The 14,106-nt window shown below is 38.9% G+C and overlaps 1 protein-coding gene across 6 annotated transcripts in view; it reads left to right on the top strand.

Annotated features, from left to right (window-relative positions):
- LOC139116817 (ankyrin repeat domain-containing protein 34C-like) overlaps positions 1-14,106 on the top strand; it is a 148,704-nt gene that overhangs the window by 103,154 nt on the left and 31,444 nt on the right. The window contains exon 1 of one of the 6 annotated variants that reach the window (XM_070679504.1): positions 11,851-12,057. The exons of the other annotated variants lie outside the window; for them this stretch is intronic. The gene's annotated coding sequence lies outside the window, so the exon portion shown is untranslated. Of the gene's footprint in view, positions 1-11,850; positions 12,058-14,106 lie in introns of those variants that run through there. 6 annotated transcript variants of the gene reach the window in all.

Genomic DNA, 14,106 nt, shown 5'->3' with positions numbered 1-14,106 from the left:
TAAATCGGAGGAAACGTTTTAATTCGGAGTAATTTGGACGAAATGTTCATTGTTGTACAGTACAGTGGCTTCAGTTTTAATGGTCGACACGGTAGCAAGAATAACCAGGTGAACTAATTTTTTCCTTGTTTTATTTCCATGGTGAAGGGAATAAAATCTTTAAAGTGTACTCGAGATTACGATAGAGAGGGCTTCCTCGACTTTGAATTTGACACAGATAATTTGGCGAACAATATTCCCAATCAACCAGGAAATGTGACAAAAAGGCTCGTTCCTTTGAAAGTCGGAACTTTCTATATCAGACGTGGACGTTCACGCATGCGCACTGTTGATCCATTGAGTATGTTTTCAATAAAACTGATAAATGTATAAATCAATATTTCAGTTAATGGTATATCTTAAGCGCCCAAGTCCAATATCTTGCACTCATTCCATGAAGTTGAGTGACGTAAATGGAACAAATCTATCTTTTCTTCTATTCTGTCAACTACAGCTGTCTGTTAATGGCATGCTAAAATGAGCTTTAGATAGCACGATCATATTTGCGATAAACTGGCCACAAATCTCATGGACGTATTGTAACCCATACAGAGTTGTAGAAAAATACAGAAAATGGACATTTTGGGCACAAATCCTGCGATTTGACGAAATGAGAATCCCCGAAAATCCCTGTTTGGAAAATGTTACGCGGGGCTTATGAAAGTTCTGATGAATATGCGATGCATTATGTCGAGATGGGGAGTGTAAAGACGTTCTTTAAGATTGTTTGAAAGCCTTCTGATCCGCGTACGATGCCCCAGCTGTCATATTTGGACAGCTAGAATAGGTCAATAGCTGCAAGAATGACAGGGAGATAGTAGCACACTGCTCCTGACATTATGAATAAAAAGAGAGATATCTCGCTGACAATGTTCTCTAATGGTTTATTCCAGGCATAGAAAATGATTACACGCCGGTGAATATATCGAGCCGGAGGGCAAACAAGAGCTGATTAATCCATTTTCGGATTTCAACCAGATTATTTTTAGAAATGACCCGGGGTTGTCTCTCCGGTAATGACGGCATACTCGTCCATCATGGACAGATGCGCAACATGAGATTAATGTAACAGTACGACGTGTGTCTTACAGCTGTATGCACACATCGTTGCACGATACATCGCAAGCTCTGACGTATATTCTCCCACACCGTCCAAGTTGCGATGAGATCGAGTGATGCTCAAAATTCACGCTGGGATATCGAACTTGAATTTATGTGTTAACCACGGGGGTTGGATACTTGCAGTTAGATTGGTTCACTTTGTCCATCTCACTGGGGCACAGTTCACACTACACGCCCTTTTCTCTCATGCTGCCTCTTCAGCCACGAACGCTTCAAGTCATTTACCTACCAAAGCAAGAAATCCTACAACAACCCGTAAAAGTGATCACTGTATGGTTTCAACTCATAACAAGTACATTAAAAACAACTTTATCACTCTTGTAAAATTTATTTACTACTTCTAGAGGAATTTATTTATTTTATTTATGTATCTATTTATTTCCTTATTTATTTACTTATTTATTCATTTATTTATTCATTCATCTATTATATGTTATTGGGTTGTTGATTTCTCAAGACTTAGCTCAGTTCGTTACTTATTTTCTTACTATTCAATAATCCATCTAGTATACATCTATGTGTCTATTAACATATTTATTTACTTAGTTTATCGTTATATGATTGTTTTCTTTTTCCTTTGCTCTGCATAATTTCGGATATTGTAATCAATGTTGAGGAAAGATCTGTCTCTAAGCAAGAGAGCTTCTTGTACTTTCCATCAATATGCAACTACGCTAAGCTTAATATCGTTACCTATATTGGTGGCAATGTAATTATCTCACCGTGAAAGTTCTGAGAAGTTTTGCTTACAGCCGGCTTAATTCCATGCTTCATCAGAACGATGGATTTGTGGACAGTGCAGATAGGGCAGATAACATCTCGACTAAACAGAGAAATATCTCTATCTTTCCAAGAACTTTCACAAACAAAATGGACTGTCTCCCCAGCCGATTTTGTTCTTGTTAATTTTTCCCTATTTCTGCCTTTGAAGAAAAAACTACCTTCCAACGCATCGAAAGTATGGCACCACTAAAACAGTCATGCAAACGTATTTTCTTTGGTATTTGTGTGTGCGTGTGTGTTTATTTGTGCCACTCAGGGATATTGGAAACAAGCTGGCTTGATTTGCTCATCTGAATAAAAGATGTCTTTGTACCGTTCTCGCTTTGCAAATTTCAGCTCCACTTTTAGCGGGTTGGAAAGTTAATATGATTTCACCCTCCGAGAAAGAGGAAATGTAACACAAACCATTTTCTTCATTTACAGACCTATCAATAAAAGAACGATGCCTGCCAGACATTTTGTTCTTAAATTCTGCTTAACAGATCAATTACTGTTTCTCCGTCCGTTATATTTGCTGTGCGTCTGAGTGCCACTTACCGAAACCATTTGGACAATGCTCTTACACTGTTAGATGTGGCGTCCTCTCGTTTCGTCATTATGTCAAATGATTTTATTGTAGGACTTCCTTTGACAGACTTGTTGAGTCAACATCTTTGGTTGGATTGGGCAACGTCTTGTCGTAATCAACACGCAGCAACGCTTGGCCTTAAAGTCTTTAAAATGTCAATGAACAACTTGATTACAAGTGTGTTTCCGCTGCTGTTTTTATAAGACCTTATTCATGGCTACTGTGTTCGTTTTCTAGGTCATATTGAGATCTCTGATGCACGCATGTTATGTGTCCTGGATTTGCATCAACGCGTATAAACGTTGCTTAACCAAATGTCTACAATACAATATGGCGTTTGCATTAATGTAACCCAGTTAACAGCAAAACGAGATTTTTCCAAAATTTAGTTTTAAAATATTTCCCTCGCTAAAATCTGTAGTGATTTTCATGGTCGGAACAAAAAACAGACAAAAGAAATTTTCAAGATTTCTGAAGTGCGAACAGGAGTTATCTCCAGCAGAGATCGCCGCGTGTGCGGTTCAAACACATGTTTTCATCTCCCATAAGCCAGCGTTACTCTATGCGACAGCCATGAACGCCACTTTAACTTGTTTGCCCTTCATAGATTTTCCTTCAAGAATGTACGAAGTGTTTGTGCATATCTAAAAGTGATGAGTCTACCTCCTCGGGGTTCAAGATCCTTTTGAATATCAAAAACAATAAAAAAGTCTAAAATCTATACAGGATTTAGTCAGAAATAATTAGCAGGAGTCTTCCGGTCCCGACTGAACGGTTTGATTAAAGCGGATAATGTTCGCCGTTTTAAGAGTAATTAACGAGATTCAATATTTCGCTTGACAAGCAAAAACGAAAGTAGAGATTTGTGAATAGATGTAAGTTGTTGACTAAATCGATTAATTTGGTTATTTTCCTCAGCCAAAATTGATCAAGATAGATTAAAAGTAACTATTTTGGGATTTTCAGGATCAATTTCATACTGTGCTTATGTAAAGCTATACTCAAATTTACCTTTTTGATAAAGACTTAATTTGAAAACCCCACTTATCTTATTGTACTGTGTGACGATCCCATTTCGGAAGTCTCTTTTTTCTCTCTCTGAAACGCAGAGGCTCCCGCCACCTATTAAAACTATTACAATACAGGGTCAAATATACATGTGAATTGCTTTGAAGCATTGGCATTAGACGAACTAGACATATTGTCTAAATCGAGGTGTTGCCAACTCTGTCAGGTGCAATTAAAAGCTCAGCGGTAACATGAGTCGATCATAAAAAGTCAACTCTGCAAAAGTTGAAACATTGTTAAGCAGGAGGTCAGACGTAGTCTAAACAAAACTACCACATATGTCTAAAGCACTGTCCAAGTATTATCACTTGCTTTAAGGTGTAGTTGTTTTGATTACATCTGACCTGCTGCGAGACAATGTTTCAACTTTGGCAGAGTTGATTTCTCTGTGGTCGACTGGAATTACTGCTCAGCTGATAATTACACCTGACAGTGTTGGCAACACCTCGATTTAAACTATGTGTCTAGTTCGTCTATGCCAATGCTCCAAAGCAATTCACAGTAAATGCATCAATTTTATGAACATAGAGGTAATAGGGCTGACAGGAAGGGTGCCGTTTAACCAGTGGTGCTGACCCTGAAATTTCCATCATTTTTGATCAATCTATGTCGAATGCAACTAAATCATTACGGTCAGTCACGTTGTTTGATTTGATGTAGCTTTTCTGAGCTATGGATTTGGTCCAAGATTTCCACGTACACAATTACCTCCAGTTTATTTACCAGCAAACTCAAGACAAAGAAAAAATCAAGACACATTTAAGCATCCACCCTAATGAAACCATAGAGAAAAGTTGTTTTCTTTGGTTAAATTAAAGGCTGTATAGGGTTAGTTTGTTTGTTAGGTTGTTTGTTTTTGAAGTAATAATGGGCTTCAAACGAGGCGAGAAAGGTTTCGATGACTGTGTCCATTTTCCATTTTAGATCCACGCCTCGATGGCTGAGTTAGCAGGACACGTATACCCGGCCCGCCATTCGTGTGTCGTTACAGCTTTAAAAGCACATCAACATAAGATCTGTTATAATCACCTTACTCAATACGTGATTTCGTTCTAACGTCTATTCATAATTTAGCCGTTTTTGTACAATTTATGTATTATTTCATCTTTATACGCTAGTTATGTGAAACACAAGCGACAACATCAGTAATCAGACAACTGTTTCATCGCGTCTAAACTTGTTGGACAGATAAAAAAACCTGCAACTGGATATAGCATCAAACAGGCTTATACACATGGGGGATATCTATACGTTGCATAGATGAATAATTGATACAGAAGGTATCGGGCATCACTGGAATAAGCCGCCGTGCACGATGAAGACATGTGGAGCTCACAATGGATACTGGGTCCCAGTTTGCTGCAAAGATGATGTGTGTAATTGCTGGCGGCAAATATTAAAATCCAGCCGAACAACATACATACTGACAACGTCGGTTAAACGTGATTTTCTTATCGATATCAAACAATATTGACAAGGGCAAGAACCTCGAACGAAGTTAATCAGAAGTCGGTCGATGTGCCTGTCAAAATTAATCATACATGTTGAGCATTAACTGAGACAAAGTTATAAAAGATAGCCGCCCTGCTGTTTTATGGTAATCGTATGTTCTTGGTGCGACGCAACAACTGCCAGGGGAGAGATATTAGGACTCTCATACATTTACAATACCTTTTAGGTCCACCACTTGTCTTGGCTCATTTTCAAGCTCATGGAGTAAATGCGATTTCCGCCGCCTTATTTTTGTGAAAACCGAACATAAACTTTTCCCTCTTATAGCGTTCACACGGTCAACAGCTTTGGCGGCCATGTTGAATTTCCAGTATTCGTAAATATTGGGCTATTCGTTCCGCTGATGCCAAATATTGCTCGGTTACTCCCCACTTTTGTTCTTGATTTCCAAAGGAAATAGTTTAAAGTTTTATGGAAAGTTTCTGGCAAAAGTGTGCGTCTTTCAATTTGGAGGCGCGTGCTACCATAAGGTAGTAAGCACCTCGAAAGTGAAAGACTTAAACTTTTGCTCTAACTTTCCTCAAGGAATCTTTCAATCATTTTCTTTCAAAATCAAGAATAAAAATAGGGGGTCACCGTGCAAATTTTGGTACTAGAGAAACAAATTACCCAAGATTTACCTATATTAGAAATTCAAAATGGCCGCCATCTCTGTGTTAACTCTATGGAGAAAAATAAAAATTTTCGAATTTCGAAAAACTAAGCCGGTGAAAAAATTTCTTTCACCAAGAGCTTTAAAATGAATCCCCTCATGTGGTATATCAGAAGAGAAGTGTAAAAGTTTGAGAGTCCGAATGTCTGTCCCCGAGGTGCGTTCTACCTTAAAGCGCCGGCCAAGTTTCATCATCATGAGAACAACTTATGTCGAACTAAGTCTCTTCACACAGCGGAGGGACTGTGCTCAAACATAGAAACATGCAAATCAAACTGGTACAAGAGGACATAGTGGTATGTCATGCTCACAAATAGACGTGCACAGACAAACACAAAGAAATGACGATCGATACCGTTGCACACTCATTGATGACCCTTGAACAGAGATGGCTGCACACACAAGGGTCGAGCGCAGATCAGTCATGCCATTCGCCTCTCTTTTCCTCGACCAGTAAGAGATTCGTTCTCTGCGACCTGTCCACATCGTAACGTGTAGATACACAGATGACGCAAATACACAGATAGGGTCTTGCGTGATTAAAACGCGTATATTTGTTCCGTTTTGTATCTATACCCTAAGGCCAGTTTCTCAAGCCAAAATGAATTACCTAGCTAGAGTCGCAGAGATATCAAACTTCATCTCGTACAAACAAATCCGGTGAATATGATCAATCGTGATCGGATAGTGATCTATGACGCATGCGCTGACGAGCCTAGCTAGTTATACCCGTGCAAGGTCGGCCTGACCTGAGAGAATCGCGATGACATGCAAGAATTGTGTCTTACTCTAGATATTGGATCATCAATTGCGCATGTCATAGAAGTTTATACACACAATATGCAGCAGGTATTGAACTGCGTATAGATCATCATACTTTTTAAACTACGGATGCCTGGATGTGCCATTTGCCAAGTACATATTTCTGTCCACTTCTTGTCTGTGTAAGAATAGTATGATTGTATTAAAATAGTTCACTGACATTAGAGGTTCACTCATTGAATAATAAAACAGAAAGTTCCAGTCGTGTTAGGCGTGGTAGATGGCAACAAACATAAAAAGCATAGTTAATTGAGGCCCCAAGTCTACTCAAACAAAAGATTTCGTTGTTGTACGATTACAGGCTACACAGTAGACACTATAAATAATAAGACATTGTCAAGAGCATTAAACAAACATTCCAAACCATAAAAACACCATGAACAACCAACCACTCAATTAAACAAACAGCTAAATAAACCAAGAAAAGAGAAGCACCTGAGCGAGGGATGGAGGCGCACGACCAAACGATGATTTCAGACGTTTATTGAAAGTATTGAGTGTGCCCTGGCCTTTACCAGACACCCATAGAATACCGATTTAGAATTTACCCTTCGCTATTCGCAGAAACTACAGAAGTTCATCGAAATCGGAGAGCAATTGCGCACAAATAAAATTTTACGACATATTCACTGTACATTGATTAATATAAAGAGGTCAAAACCATAAAATCTAATTCAGCGCGTCCCGTGAACACAATTAGAAATAATCACTAGACACCACAAAACAACTCACTTATCGATACAGACGTGTTTTGTACGCCATAGATGATTTGGTGAAATATCGGCAAACCATTCTCAAAGCACTGTAGTACATATCTCTCTTTCAATACTGTTTATTCTCTTTTCTTTGGTACATTTTACAGCGATTTTTAAAGTGAAATGTTTTCAAGTTGAGTAAGGTCAAAGAAGACCAGGTTGAGAGTAACCATTACTTACATTGATACAGAGCGAACGCAATTAAATTTATCAAGTCTGGAGGTTAAATGAATTAACCAGCAAAATGCTCGCTGTAATTATCGATCTAAACACTGGTCGTAAAAACTACCCGGCCTGTCAAAGTCTTGAGGACATGGTGATGATACACAAGAAGACTGACGTTTTACGGTGTAATCACAGAGAAAGTCTGAACAATTATATTTGTTTGAAGTCGGGTGATATCGATGTTATTGTCAATGAAGCATCGTACCTTTGCATGGACAACTGTATCGCATATCACGGCAAGACCGAAAATTTACAGGTTTCAAATACATTGAGATCTTCTCGGTAAATGCAAGGTTTTAGGCCTAGGTGGTCAAAACGACGTTTCAATCAGCATTTCTCTATAATCACAGAGATTTTAATATTTATCCCGTTAGAGCAACTCGCGATATCTACAGGGCGTTCCAAATTATGTCAGGGCGTGTGCGTAATAGCGATGATCGCTAATGACGTCATTTTTCTCTCATTAGACCTAATCGTTACACTTATTCGTATGAATTTATGGCCGACACTACAGCTGCAACAACAGCCGCGAATGCAACGTCAAAATTTGTGCGAAGTCGCGAGCGTGCAGCTGTATTTAGTAACAAACCTGAAATCGCGATCAACGCTACTATCTAAAGGACACGTGTTGTTTCACTATAACTGCTTCTGATACAACACGGCTTTTGCCAAGGTAAAATTATTTCTAAAAGATATCGTTTTGATTGTTAACAGATACTATATATTTTTACCAGGAGCAGCATGACAAGCTTCTGTTTCAATGTATTTTGTATATATATTTAGAATACATATATCCGGATCCTAATTACACCTTATAAGGTCAATGCGAGGTTTGCATACGCATTCAATGTGCTTTCATCACATTCTTGCTGACGTAGTACACATTTTCCTCCGCCTTTCTTGCCAGCTGACGTGTTTAAGTTTTTTTCTGTAACAGGCGCACCTCCGATCGGTTTTAACTTTGTTATCCCAATTTTATTGACTGCTGTATTGCCCATACTACATAAAATGAAGATCACACACGTCCGTTGTAGCTCTAAAGCTTTGACAGAAAGCAAAAGTTAATATCCGCAGTATACATTCTCTATGGCAAGTTAAACTGGATCTATTTTACATCAAAAATTGCCCCAAGTTTCATGTTTCATCAAACATCACTTCCCATGGCAGAAGACAGACTAATTACATATTAATTAAACGAAAATATTTAACTGACTACAAGACAATATCATTTTTCAAAGTCGGGAGATATATTAATTCCCCCTTTCAGACTTGAAACTTACGAGTTTAATCATTCTTTAGGGTTTGGACCTGAACACACTGTGCGTACCTTCCTGTTGACGTAAGCGTGCCGAATGAATAGATAAATTAAGTTTCTGTGCTGCAAGGCATGTCGTTCCATTCTTGTCAAAAGCAATTTTTTTCTAGTCGATATACAGTTGTTGATATATGATTGCTGACAAGGAGTAATGAATGCTCACATTGCTTCGCACACAAAAGATGACCGTGGTGAAAAAGTGTAACGACACGGTGTACAGCGTTGACTTCAAGCACAGAGAATGTCTGAGAAATAGCGCCACCTTTGAATCTACATTATGGCCAACCCTAACTTCTCTCTCATTTTGGGTGAAAAGTGACTTCTTGTGTAGGTGATCAATAGACGCTTTTGATTCGCTTTCGGTGTCACTGCTCCAACGCTTTATCTGGGCGACGCGCTGATCTTGTTTGAACTGAAAATTTATCAAAGCAACCATTACCTTTGGAGAATCAATTGCGTCAAGCAAGGTTATTAGCCGAGCACTGTCGTAATGAAGTCTGATATGTCTCATGCTAACTAAAATATCAGCGGGCAACCAGCTCATAAGCGAGTCTTTTTTAACTCAGCTGGTATACTGTCGAGAGTTTGAAAGGTTTTGTATTCTTGGTATAATGTCAATATTAAACCCGTGTTCGCTATAATCATTATATTGTTTTTTTGATAAGTGTAAATATTTTTCTCAGAGTGCACGAGTGTAGTCGTGACAGAATTTCCCCATATGATGGTGTTATTTGACTATACATAGGGCCTACCACATAGGAACTCAGATTCAAAATGTGACATTTTCAAGGAAAAGGAAAATATCACTCCAAATCGGTGATCACGGCTGTATTGCAGACATAGCCTTCTCCGCTGTCATTTTATATTTGCGAGGTTTAGTAACCTAACAATAGAGAGACACGGGAGACGGAGAAAAGGGGGAAACAACGACTCATCGAAGCCATCGAACAGAAAACGTTCTCCCCGCGGGCTTCCGTTGATATTGTCCGCGTCCATGAATGAGAAATCACATCCTTCGCACTTTTGCCGCTTCCTTTGTTGTAAATGTCGGAGGAAAATTGGCGGTAACATGGTTGCTATGGTAGCAATAGAAGCCACCTTTAGAAAAAAAAAAGCCTGCGCACTCCTGATGTCTGTGTCTTGTAAAGACACTTGTATTGGCGGTAGTTTTTGTCATACCGTTATTTTTTTCGGATGGAACTTGAAAAGAAAACCTCTTGAATTGCGTGTCGGAACCTTTTTTGGTCGGCAAGAGCAACAAGACAACCTGTAAGTTTTAAAAAAAGCAGTCTGTTGATGACTTCACCGATGACTTAAAACCGCTTCAAATGTTCCTAAAGCAAAGATGGTTTGAAAATTACATGTAAAGCCATACTTACCGTTGGTTTTCGATGGACATTGTAGACTATATATATATCAACCGAATCAGGAAAAAAAGGCAAAAATGTCATTCTCTTCTGAATGCCGCAAATCTAGGTCTAATCATTGGAAAAGGGTACTAAGTCCTACCGGCATGAGAATATGAAGTTCCTTTACTGCTTGTTTTTGTACCTGAAACAATTTTTATTAAATGTTTAAGACCGGCAAAGTCTACATAATTATGTGTACCAACGCAAGGTATTACTCAGACGATCCAGGAGGGAGAGCGAAAGGGCATGTAACAAACGGATGGCAATTAATGTTGAGATTTTCCCTCTTTAACAGAACAACACAGTGTAAAAGGAGGCAAGTAAGCCTTGGCGTAAACAATCAATTAGCAACCGAAGTTCAGGGAGGTCACTGAGTGGGGGACTCTTCTGTACGCGAAAATTCAATTGTTAGTGTTAAGGTAGTATGCCCTTCAGCGACAGAATATTCGAACTATCAATTTTTACAATGCTTTTCTGGTCAAGCATTTGTATAGAGGTTCATTTTGAAGCTTATTAAGTAAGTAAATTTTTCACCGGCTATTTTTCTGAAAATCGAAATTTATAACTTTTCTCCCATAAAGTTAAACACAGGGATCATGATGGCCATTTTGAATTTCGAATATCGGTAAATGTAAGGTGACCCCCGATTTCTTTTTCCTGATGTTTAAAGAGAATGGTTTGAAGTTTCGTTGAAATAAGTATGAGCAAAAGTTTGAACCTTTTGATTTTGAGACGCATATTACCTATTATATGTGAACTTTACTTATCTCACCGTCAACATCACTACAACGCAAAGCCAAATTTCGTTTAGACAACGTGTGAGAATGGTAAGATGGTAGTATACAGTCGAAACCCTGGCGTGCGATAAAGTTAAGAGAAGTAAAAGTGTTCCCATTATCCAGCCCAGCATGCTCAAGAAAACTGATTTAAACTGATTCAGAGTTTAAGTATATACTTCTTTGGCCGTTTTAGACAACTGGGACCCCAGAAACAAATATGTGCATAGTCTTCCCTGTGAATGTCAAAGTTACAGATTCTGACAACCCTAAAAAGTCTATAGAAGAGAGAGAGAGAGAGAGAGAGAGAGAGAGAGAGAGAGAGAGAGAGAGAGAGAGAGAGAGAGAGAGAGAGAGAGAGAGAGAGAGAGAGAGAGAGAGAGAGAGACTCGTTTATGAAAAAGCAGACTTGTTGCAAAGTGTCAAAAGGGAGCCTTGAGTTTCCCACAAGCACGTGCAGTAAGTTTGTTTACAACATTGTGACAAAAGGTGAATTGTATTACCATGTTCTACAAAACTGTTCGGGAATAATAAAATGATGAGTCTAAAAATAACCATATGAGAAAGATAATATTTTTAAAACATTGTGACCGACTTTTCAAGAGCTTATCCCAGATTTAACATAGAGTGAACATCGTGTTGATATCTTTCTTTAATGGATAAGCTTAATCCGATTAACTTGCTGTCGGCGGTTTCTCGCAAAACGCCGACATCATGCATTTTATCCCTGTGATATTTGATTTACAGGCTGAGCTTTTTTTCGCGGTTGCACCTGAATGTCAAACGACTTGTCTCGTCGAGTAGCGGAGCAGTCGCACCGGTAAAGCCGACTCTTCGACTCGTTTCCGCTGGCCCATTCACAACGTGACAGCGGCGTAGAACGCGTGATATCAACAATGGCTACCGGCGTGAACGGTTTGTCTTGAATCCGCTTGAGACGTCGGACGCGACTTTCTTCGCTCCTTGCGTTTTGCTTCCTTACAGATCTGACTTCGCCGCATGCATTTTAAGGTAGGAGACTTTTACGTCAGAAGCGATGCAATAACAAAAGGGATCGCACAGGGAGAAATTTCCTTTATTCTCTAGTGTAAAGGCTTATAGCAGGAATCGCTAGTCAAATGGTGTACATATTACGGGGAAGATTCTATCTTCTAAATCTTTTCATCAACCAGAACTCAGCCGTCGAGTAGACTCACTGTGGCTTGCAGCGGCAATATGCTTACCTTGACTCCTACGCTTCAGGCTTTTACATCAATTATGGGCATGTTTTTACTCGATTCACAACACATTTCTGTAGTGTAAATGATCTACCTTGGTATTTTCTGTTGATTCTTGAGGAAAACGCAATGTGGAGATATAGTGTTAATGAATTACTTCTTATTTTATTGTGGCATATGTTGTGAGAAGGGAATGCACCTGAAAAGGATAAAAGAAAGTGGTGTACCATTTGACTTGAACGGCAGACGAACAGACACGTCCCCTCTTGAGTTGCTCGTAATAGCTGCATGCCCTGATGGTTTGCTCGTCTTGTCTGTTTTCTTGGCTTCGTGTCACCAAGTACTCGATATGTTACTGTAAATGTGTGTTTTTCTCGTTTGTTACATGGCGGATATGTGATCTTTATCTCTCGGTATGATTTCTATGTGTTTCAGGTTGTGCCCTTTGTGTTATAAATTTTGAGCCTACTATGTACACGGTATCTGTCCGTATTACATTTATGTTTCTGTAACCTTACCCAGAGTGCATCTCAGATGCGTACTGGACTTAATATGTCGCATGAAAACCTTTTGAATCTACTGTATCACACACTGCCTGATGATCGTCAGACTAATTTATGCTGGCAAGAGTCGTTACATATTTAAAAAGAATAGTTTGCATATCGAGTAATTTTCTTCTACGAAGTAATATTTTCGCAAAAAATGGTAAATTTCAAATTTATGATGTACTAGTAATCTTTTTTGGTGTCATAATCTATACAGGTCTTAATATGTCACTGGACAAAGTTTTAATATCAGTTCGCACATAGGACATATTAAATTAACAAACAAACAGACAAACAACCAACTACTAATCAACCAATCAGCAAAACAAATGACAAAGCAAACAAGCAAACAAAAAAACTAGTGGGGGCACCTTGCTTTCTGCAAATTGAGGGACAACAGCGTGCCTATCCATTGATAAATTCGCAAGTAGGTGTTTAACCTCGAAATCAGGAAGCATAGTCCTCTATCAACTTAAGAAGTGAGTGCAGGCTTCGCACAATGGTCGATATGATTTTATAGCATAATCGAATTCATTTAGTGTGTCAATATGGTGCTTAATTCGTGCATGGCAAGGCTTACACTGTATCAATGGACAACACCGTGGGCAAAATCCTAACAGAATAGATGTAATGTGTTAGCTTGAAGTAGGGAATATTTGGAGAGAAGTTGGACGGACTTGATTTAGCAGATATTTGTCCACGTGTGCAACTTAGTAACCTCTGCACTCTGGCACTGCATAAACGATGTTATTTGCATATTTTAATATTCAGTAGTCATTGACTACCTGTAGTAGTCATTGACTACCTGTAGTACAACTGCTTTCCTGATCAGTACCAATATTATAAATGCAATGGTTAGCATACTTCAGCGCCGCGGATGATGTAAATGAGCTTGTCGGTTGCTATCGATGTCAAGTCTTCCCAATGAAGTCAGAACAAGAACTTGTCACGGTTGTCGGGTTTCATGCTACGAAAATAAGTCATCTTTGTACCGTAATGATGAGTTTCTCATAAGACTTTATGAACTAGTGTTGTTCTTTTAGCAACAATCAACGCTCTTAAAACACGACGTTAGGATTTGACTATCTGCACACAATGTGGATCTTTACGTTTTATTAGGTCAGTGAGACAGTTAATAGTCACTTTAGATTCATCGTGACGTTACTCAGCATCTCTTCGATTTTACCGTTAATTTTTATGTTCTGTTTCTTACGTCGGAGCGGTTGGTTTCATTTGCTGTCTCTGTGTGCTACTAATAAGCGACGGACCATACCTCAAATTTTGTCTGTGGCAGGGCT

The sequence above is a fragment of the Ptychodera flava genome, chromosome 18 (assembly GCF_041260155.1).
Source record: "Ptychodera flava strain L36383 chromosome 18, AS_Pfla_20210202, whole genome shotgun sequence".
NCBI lineage: Eukaryota > Metazoa > Hemichordata > Enteropneusta > Ptychoderidae > Ptychodera > Ptychodera flava.
Note: the sequence above shows the minus strand (reverse complement) of the source record. Positions and strands in the feature narration are given on the sequence as shown.